This window comes from Tachypleus tridentatus, chromosome 9, assembly GCF_004210375.1.
Source record: "Tachypleus tridentatus isolate NWPU-2018 chromosome 9, ASM421037v1, whole genome shotgun sequence".
Taxonomy (NCBI): Eukaryota; Metazoa; Arthropoda; class Merostomata; order Xiphosura; family Limulidae; genus Tachypleus; species Tachypleus tridentatus.
The window spans coordinates 115,171,902-115,182,121 of NC_134833.1; positions in this window are offsets into that span (position 1 = coordinate 115,171,902).

Here is a 10,220-nt window from a genome sequence, read left to right on the forward strand (position 1 = left end):
GTGTAGCTTTGCGAGAATTCCAAACGAAATTAAAACATCCCAATTTTAACGTTATAATTATATCATCAAAAACCTATAGTTCCGTCTAGCTAGCAAATAACATCTAACAGACAAGTCAGAATATTAAAAATATGTAGCTTATAACACAACTCTGAAAGTTGATAATGATTTTATCCAATGGCAGGTCAGGTGGTACCTTGAATTTACAAATCCTCTAATGTTTCAATAGAAATTATCAACAGTGACGTGATTATGTGTATGTGTATATATAACGTCAAATTGCAATTTTAATTGTAAAATCGGAATTCTGACAAAAAGCAAACAAACGACGTCTAATAATGTAGTGATAACAATTGAAAATGGACTACTTATCCATAATATACAGATAAAACGGACCAGAGAATGTATAATGAAAAAATAAAGATGTTTACAAGGTTAAATTTTGCCTTTCCTTTTCTTGCAAAAAAAACTTCTCGAATTGTATCTATTGTAAAATGAAAACAAAATCATATAATTTTAAAACAGTTTTATTACTTTCTCTTGTAAACGTTTGACACATAATAAACTAAATAAACATGAAAATGATGGAAGAAACGTTAGGCTTAAATGAGTAATAAAGAAACTAAACATTTACGTTAGATAGGCTGATAACTTCTGAAGCTTTTTCTGAAGTGACCTCGAACTAGCTGTAAGAAAATAGGTATGTATTTTCATTCTGACATGAATACCAACTGTCCAGTGTAACACTTTACTATTCCCACCAGTGGTACAGCGGTGCAGATTTTCAACGCTAAAAGCCGGATTTCGATACCCGTGGTGGACAGAACACAGATAGCTTTGCGTAGCTTTCTTCTTAATTCAAACAAACCAACAAGTAAAGATATTATCTTGACAACTGAATTTCTTATCTTGAACTATTTTGTACCATTACCTTATAAGATAAATATAATGCAGAAATAAACTTTGTGATTTATTACAAACAAACACTTTATTAACAATCAGTAATTATGTAATATGTTATTACTTATGTAGTTTTCTTTTTCTTATCTTGGTAAAATACTATTCCATAACTTCATATTTTCTTGTTTGAGGTTAGGCACAAAGCTACACAATGGACTGTCTATGTTCTGCACACAACGTCTTCTTTTCTTTCGAAACCCGGTTTCTAGCGTTGTAAGTTTACATACATGTCGCTGTGCCATTGGAGGCACCTCATACTTAACAAACGTTTAAAGATAATTATTAAAGTAATTAGTCAACGTAAATTACATTAATACAAAATGCTTACTGCTTTGAATGGCATCATCCCAATTTGAATCGTAATATACAAAAATGTGAATAAATTGACGATGCTCTCAAGAACATAGCGAAAAGGCCAAACGTACGACTAAACATTTTTTGGTGGTTAAAACTGACTGAACGGTCTGCCTAATATCGATTTTAGTAAGTGGACTGGATAACGTCTACCAGCTATTAAAAGATTAATCCTTTCTTTATTTTCATATTTTGTTTTTTAGAAAATTACTACGTGTAATTTTATGTGGACTATTTATTTTTCTCCCAAAGTTTAGCGTGCTATGTTAGATTGAGCCAATGTTGAGTTTCAAAAAATACTCTGTATTGAATTTTGAAACATGAAAAGACCAGAAAGTTTTGACTGTTCTAGCATTTTTATTTTGAGGGATAACAAGCCCATTTATCGCCCCTCGCTAGTACAGCGTTAAATCTACGGATATATAACGCTGAAATCAGGGGTTCGATTCCCCTCGGTGGGTTCAGCAGATAGCCCGATGTGGCTTTGCTATAAGAAAACACACACACACAACAAGCCCATTTAAACATGGATTGATGAATAATGGTCAAAAGTACGAATTTTCCAAGACACCAAGCAGAACTGTCCTCCTTTTCAATGTTAAACTAACAAATGTATTTGAAAATTTAGTAATGAACCTGTCAACGGAATCATCAAGATAAATGGAAAGAGCACATTCTTTGTGGCATTCTAACTAATGTTACACTCATCAGTTTTTTATGTGCCATATTGGGTCTAAAGTGATTTTAGATCAGTTTAAGCTTGCGAACACCCTTCCCCTTCATCTGTGATAACTGGAAAGGTCATTGCTACTTTTATAACTTTGTAAAACTTAGTAGAAGCCATAAATAGGGCTGTGAGATATAATAAAACTTTTCCAATGTTCAAAATGTCATACCTGAATGCTCATTTATTATTTTTGCTTGTCTCATTTATGTCTTCAAGATTCAATTTATAATGGTCTTCAAGAAGTGTGAAAGTTTCAAAATAAAGGAATTTTTTCATATTTGGGTCACTTGGAGATTTTCCCCACTGAAACGTTTGTTTAGTTCTCCAAGAAAACTCTCAATGGTTAGAAATAAGACGACGTGTTTCATATCTGATGAATCTTGCAAAATGCCCCGCTTCCCAAGTGCGATTAGAACTACGAAGGCATCCATGTTTGAGAGCGTGAAACTCTGTAATTGACGCCTATGGCAATATTCCTGGGAGTAATGATGCAAAAACTTGGAAAAATGTGCAGATTTCTCGTAAAATTTGTCGGTTTACAACATTGCTAGAAGACTATTAATGTGATCTGCTGCCTTCAAGTAAACTAACTTGGAACTTTACAGCATATAAGATGCTTCTTTTTCTTCACATAATATGTCATTCAGAAACAGCATAAAGTATATAAATGTGTAATCAAAATGCACCAAAATGGATTGCGCTTTTAAGGCATGGTCTCGATTGCTGTTACTTATGTCAAGATACTGCAGAAATTTAATAAAATAGGCAAATCTTGCTACAATTGCCATTACAGCAAACATTTGGTAATCCCATTTTGTTTTCGATACTTAGGTGTCTGTATTTTGTTCTTTGGGAAGCAATCCATTGTTACAACCACTTAATAATTGCAGGAAGTCTAAAGCATTGAGAAAAAGTCAGTCACAGGTTTCATGTTTTCTATTATGACCAAATTAAGAATATGAGCAAAATAGTAAATGTAGATGACTTGCTGTATGATTTGTCTTGTTTTCTGTTGAACCCAATAGCTCATTACAGTGGTTCCACAATATTCTCGACTAACCAGGTTTGTGATATCAAGACTATTGTCCTTTAACTTTGGAAAATATATTTAGCCAATGATTCTGTATTTTGTTCGTTAGTGACAAGAAAACCAATAAATTCTTCATGAACTTCTGAATCATTAAAGCACGGATATATCAAACTCATCTGCTCTTTTTGGATAAGTCTATAGTTTTATCGACTAAAATTAAAAATTGCTGAGCTTTTCTTATTTCTTTTTTATTTTGTCCAAAGTTATTTCATTGAGAATACCCAAAAGGGCACCTTGTACCTTGCCAAATACATGGCATTTTTAGGTCCTTGACACAGTTGTACAATTACGATCGGCCTGGCATGGCCTTGTGGGTTGAGGCGTTTGATTCGTAATTTGAGGGTCGTGGGTTTGAACCCCAGTCGCACCAAACATGTTCGCCTTTTCAGCCGTGGGGGCATTATAATGTGACGGTCAATCCCACTATTCGTTGGTAAAAGAGAAGTTCAAGAGTTGGCGGGGGTAGTGATGACTAGCTGCCTTCCCTCTAGTCTTAGACTACTAAATTAGGGATGGCTAGCGCAGATAGCCGTCGAGTAGATTTGCGTGAAATTTCAAAAAACAAACAGACAATTATGATCTGGGAATAAGTCTTTAAGCAATTTGATATTTCCAAAAATTTTCCTTCATCTTCAGCAATTACTTCTTCACAATGACCTCCTTGAGTTGTATTTTATTCATCTGTAATTCTCAACATATCTACAAGTATTTTGATGTGTTCCATATTTTTTCCCACAATAAGCTAGTGAGTTTCATTAATGCGGCCCATCTTTAAATCTGTATGAACATTATATTTGCATGCATTGTTTAAATGTGCATCAGCTTTTTTATGTTTGAGAGAACTACCCTCAGTGACACAGCGGTATGTTTGCAGACTCGCACAGCTAGAAACAGGGTTTTGATACTCGTGGTGGGCAAAGCACATACAGACCATTGTGTAGCCTTGTGATTAATTTCAAATAAACAAACAAATTGAGAGATTTATTATTTATGGAGATTCACCTGTGCACGCTTTTCATGTATTGAATTATTACGACAAAAAAGCTTGCACACCTTGATATTTAGTGTCAGTAATAAAAAAACGCCTGACGAAACAGCAGACTTTGTCAGTAGATGCTAAATATACATGCCAAGAAGATGCTTTAGACCATTTCAGTATGAATTTTCGCCCATGGATCTTTGAAAAGTGGAAGAGCTCATTAAAATAAGGTCGAATTGTTCCAGTGTTGGGCATTTGAAATACGTCAGCTGGACCATATACTCTAAGAATTGACCTAGACAGAGTTGGTTTTCCGCTGATGCTGCTCGGCTCGTGAAATTCTGATGCTAGCGAGTTTGCTCAATGTATTTTCATGTTCTTGATCAGAGTTATACACGCTGTGTCTTTAATTTAATAGTCTATTCACTTTCGGGTCTTCGGGTATAACTATTTCATCTTCAGTCTTTCGGTGCTTCTCGATTGGTCCACTCGATTTCTTGGTAGATTCATCTTTTTAGGAATTTTGGGATTAGTGCACGGTGTAGCAAAATTTTTGATATACATCATACTGTAATAGAACCCAAGCTTATATGATACTGAAAAAGAACTTTTTTATTACGCGACATGCAACCCCCAATTTTGCGGATTGTTTTTTTTTTCATGTGTGCATGTAAATTTGCAATAGAGGTCACAATGTTCCAGTTTCGTCTCCGTTTCCCGTCTCAGAGAACTTTATTTTTTCTATTCTCAGGGTGTAGATATGACGTCATGAATATGTCACAGGCAGATCTAATGCGCTGGCGCCACGAGTTATCGGGCAGTTTTGTTAACAGTAAGACTTGATGTGTCTAAATATGTATGTAGGATACTAACTCCGTGTGACAATTAACGACAGTAAAATATATGTTTGAAGTTACCCGCGGACTCTTGACCTGGAAACTTGAAGAATAAAATTCGCTATAAATATTGAGGAACAATGTAAAATCGCCGAAGTTAATAACTTGTCACACAACAAGCCTGTGCTTCTCGTAACTGCATACCACAAAAGTGATCTGAAGACCTTTTTTATTAACGTGTCTGAGAAAGTCACGCATAGGTTTATTTTTAACCCTTCTGCGGAAGTAGCAGTAAATAGTGTCATTGCTCAAGCAAAACATAATATTTATAGTATTCGATTTCAATTAGTATTAGAATTATCAAATAGAAAACCAGACCTCTCTTGCTATGCCTATCTGTCAATCCTCTTTTCAGAAAATGTCAATAGTTTTCTCTGAGTTTGAATTATTTATTAAGTATAATCAATATAAAAAACAAATTCAAATCATATGGACTTTTTACGAGAGAAGATGTAGCGCCATTGCTGATCCATATAATTTTATGGAAATATTGGAATTAACCTGAATATATATAAATATTAATCCATTGGTGTTGAATATACAAGACTACAAAGTGTAAGTTATTATTTAGTTTATTTTGTGATTTAATATTTAATGATTGTTTAGTTTCATGACAGGAGTGTTGAAGATTGATTGTCGTAAGTGTTAGTTGTCATAAGTTTTGTTACGCAACTATGTACGACTCGTCCGTTGTGTTTGCAATTACACTGTTGTGTAGGCCAGGGGTCACCAAACTACGGCCCTCGAGGTCATTTTGTTCAGCCCGCCAGCAGCTAGCCGCTTGGAAATAAAAAGTGACATTTCATCAAATGTCTGACTGTTATAACAAAATAAATCACACCGATGGTCGCTTTAAACTGGCAAACACAAGACGTTATGATAAAAAGAAACAAGGCTGTCACGCGAATTTTTAACCAACAGGAAAATTTTTCTTTCGTCCTTGCTGCCCGTTTATTCATATCGAGGCACATATCTATGAAAGCATTAGGATTTCGAAAACAAGTACAGACTTAACCCTCGTCCTATCGACTCGTCTTGTAAATTCAGCAGTCTCGGGTTACCGCTTCTGCAAGCTCATTTCTCTTAGTAGTCGGGTTATGCGCTTTTCGTAACTCGTTCTGAGGTAAGTGTCGTGGCAAACGTACGTTTTAATATATTTTGTTTGTGCGTTCTTGAACCAGTAGAATACTTTTCTCACAGCGTTCTATGTTTTTCATTTTCAGATCCTGTTTTTTTTTTTCACCCATCGTTGTGGCTGCTTTTAAAAGAAGAAAAGTGGACTCTGAGTGTCGTGCTTTCAATAAAGAATGGGAAGAAAAGTACTTCTTTGTGAAAACAAAAAACAAAAAGTTACTTGTGTGATATGCACCGAAAGTGTTGCCGTTTTGAAAGAGTACAATCTTCGGCGTTACTATGAAACAAAACATATATTAACATATTTGAAATTTTCAGGAAAGTTCCGTTCTGAGAAATTTGAATCCATGAAACGTGTTTTTGAATCTCAAAAGAATCTCTTCACGAGAAAGTTTGCTGAAAATGAATCTGTCACGCGTACAAGTTACAAAATAGTGCATAGGATGGCAGAGCAAGGAAAACCTTTTACTGATGGCAACTTCATCTAAGAGTATATGATGGAAGCAGCAAATAAGCTGTGTCCTAAAAAAACCAATTTCTTTGAAAGTATCAGCCTTTCAGCAACTCCAGTTATACGGAAAGCAAAATAACTTGGAGAGAACATCGCATTACAGATACGTCAAAAAGCTAGAAACTTCCTATGGTATTCTCTGGCACTGGATGAGTCTACTGATCTTTCGAGTACGTCACAACTTCTCGTGTTCATTCGTGGAGTTAATTTGGACTTTTAGATCACGGAAGAGTTGGCATCAGTTTGCAGCATGCACGGAAGAACAACTGGAGAAGAAATTTTCATGGAAGTTCATAAAACTTTGCAAGACTATAACCTTCAGTGGAATCAGCTTAGAGGTGTAACAGTTGATGGAAGAAAAAATATGGCTGGAGTAAAGAAGGGTTTGGTGGGGCTGATCAGGAAACAATTGGTAGATCTTCAACTCCCACGCGATCTGTTCATACCCTGCATCATACATCAGCAAGCACTCTGTGGAAAAGACTTAGATATTTCTTGCGTGCTGAAACTAGTCATTTATGCAGTGAACGTCATTCCGGGTCATGCACTTAATCATCGCCAGTTCAAGGCGTTTCTTGAAGAAATTGATTCAGATTTCTGTGACTTGCCTTATCACACGGCGGTGAGGTGGTTCAGCTGCGGTAAATTCTTGTTTCGTTTTTATAAGCTGAGAAGAGAAATAGATGTATTTCTTATCGAGAAATATATAGCCTATCCACTTCTGTCGGATCAAACCTGGTTGTCAAAGTTGTCATATTTGACTGACATCACATCCTACATGAATGAATTGAACTTGAAACTTCAGAGGAAGAATAACATTTCTGTGATCTCTATAGAATCATTAAAGGGTTTCGGAGAAAGCTGTCATTGTTTGAAGCACATTTGGAAGGAGGAAACCTCTCTCACTTTCAGTGTTTCAATGAGTTTCATGTTGGAATCACAGAATATTCAACCTGGACTTTCAGAAAAAGATTATTGGTGATTTAAATAAGTATTTTTAGAGAGATTTACGGATCTCGACAGAATCGAAAGTGACATTTTCCTTTTTCAGAATCCTTTTGATTGTATCATTGATGACGTGCCAGTGGAACTTCAGCTGGAGGTCATCGATTTGCAAGGAAATGACTTGTTGAAAGCAAAACAAGAGAGGGGCAACTTATTAAATTTTACAGCTGCATACCTAAAGAGGATTTTCCAAAGCTGAAGCAGTTCGCATCTGGTATGGCATCAGTGTCCGGAACAACTTACGTCTGTGAACAAGCATTTTCAAAAATGAAGTATGTGAAGTCGGTACATCGATCAAGGTTGACTGATGAACATTTGAAAGCAATTCTAATTATTGGATACAGCAATTCAAAACCGAACATTGAAGATATTTTGAAAGCCAAACGCCAATTTCGTAAATCTCACTAACTTTTTTGCGGCTTAGTGAAATTCAGATATGTACTCACTATGTGCGATGTGACAATTGGTTTTGCTAATGTCACATTCTTTGATAGCCTTTTGGTAAATAAAAATGTTGGTTGTATTTCTGTTTGTTTTTTATTATATGTGTGTATTGCATGCTACTCCCATATGGCTAATGTGGCATCCTAAACTTAGTGTTAAGTCTTTTACAGAGAGCTTTCGTTCTAGGTTATGAGTATTGAACATAATGATCATACGGCCCGCGCTTCTCATTCCCCAAGTTATCTAACCTCCTGTGAAAAACGTTTGGTGACCCCCTGGTCTAGGATTTACTAACATTGTTGCACGAAACTTCGGTACTTTACTCGCTAAGTGAGTAATGTTACATCATAGCATATCCTAGACTGTAGAAAATATCAGGCGTCAGTGAAAACATCATGTATATAGAGTAAGTTTAGTGAAGTAAAAGTGCAGTGAGAAAAAGATTATAAAACGTGAAGTTAGTTACCCAGCGTGTGAGTGATCAGCCATAATGGGCGATATTTTAAAGTGAGTTTCTAGTTTAATGCAGATGATGAAAATAATTTGTTTTATCAAAATGTGTTCTAAAGCAACTAAACTCGTCTTTGATGAAAAAGTTCGAGATACAACCGCAGTAATCCACAGGATAACGTAAGTGAATTTATCGCATACTGTACAGTAAGAAGCAGAACAGGTTTGTTTGTTTGTTTGTTTTTGGAATTTCGCACAAAGCTACTCGAGGGCTATCTGTGCTAGCCCTCCCTAATTTTGCAGTGTAAGACTAGAAGGAAGGCAGCTAGGTAGGTCTAATTTAGAAGTAAATTTTTTAACATAAAGTCCGCAGCTAAATGTAGGCCTAACTTCAAATATAAAGTTTCAATATAGATTGCGAGTTTTGACTTACTGGAAGCGGTTCAAAGGAGGGTTACTGCATGATTCAAGGTACAGAAGAATTATCTGGATTAGGTTAAGATCTTTCCACTTATTAAAAACATTAATTTGTTTGCTTAAAATAAGGGTAGAGGACAAGGTGATCGATGTGACTGAAGTTTCTATTTTCGAAGACAAAGAACCAAAAGACACAAGGTGAAGGTTAAAAAAAAAGACAGGATAGACTATAGTTGAGACAGTTGTTTTCTAATCCAGTGATTAACTTATGGAATGAAGTGCTGTCGGAATTTGCGGAGGCTGACATATTGCAAGAGTTTTAAAACGGAAATTGATAATTTCTTAATAAATAAATGTGAATAATACAATATTTTACTATAGTAAGAAATATCTATTTATGCTAATTTAAATCTATCTCCCCATGCATTGTTACAAAAGAATGACGATTTGTTGAAATTTCATTGGATGTTTCTGTGGACAGTAATGAAATTGTTTAATCTAAATTTTATACCAAATTGCTTCTATACTTAACCTCAAAGACTCCTCTTTTTTTTTTTTTTACAAATTTATTGAGGTGATTCCCCCAGATTCTGTAGCATTAGTATACCTCATATGCTTGTTTGTTTTGCAATTTCGCACAAAGCTACTCGAGGGCTATCTGTGCTAGCCGTTCCTAATTTAGCAGTGTAAGACTAGAGGGAAGGCAGCTAGTCATCACCACCCACCGCCAACTCTTGGGCTACTCTTTTACCAACGAATAGTGGGATTGACCGTCACATTATACACCCCCACGGCTGGGAGAGCGAGAATGTTTAGCGCGACGCGGGCACGAACCCGCGACCCTCGGATTACGAGTCGCACGCCTTACGCGCTTGGCCATGCCGGGCCCACCTCATATGCTGATTGGGCCCTGCATGGCCAAGTGGTTAGGGGGCTTGACTCGCAATCTGAGGGTCGCAAGTTCGAATCCCCGTTACACGTTGATAAAAGAGTTGGTGGTGAGTGGTGATAACTAGCTGCCTTCCCTTTACCCTCTAAATTATGGAAGGGTAGCACAGATAGCTTTCGTGTAGCTTTGCGTGAAATTCAAAAACAAATAATGATCTGATTGTGCTTGGAACACTATGTGTTGGCTTTTTATATCAAAAATTAGAATCCTCCTTTCAAACACTGTGCGTATGAACCTGTGTATAAGAGTATTAAATCAGTATTTTTTCTGTTCTTTTTATTGAGATTTAAACTTCCTTTTTCAA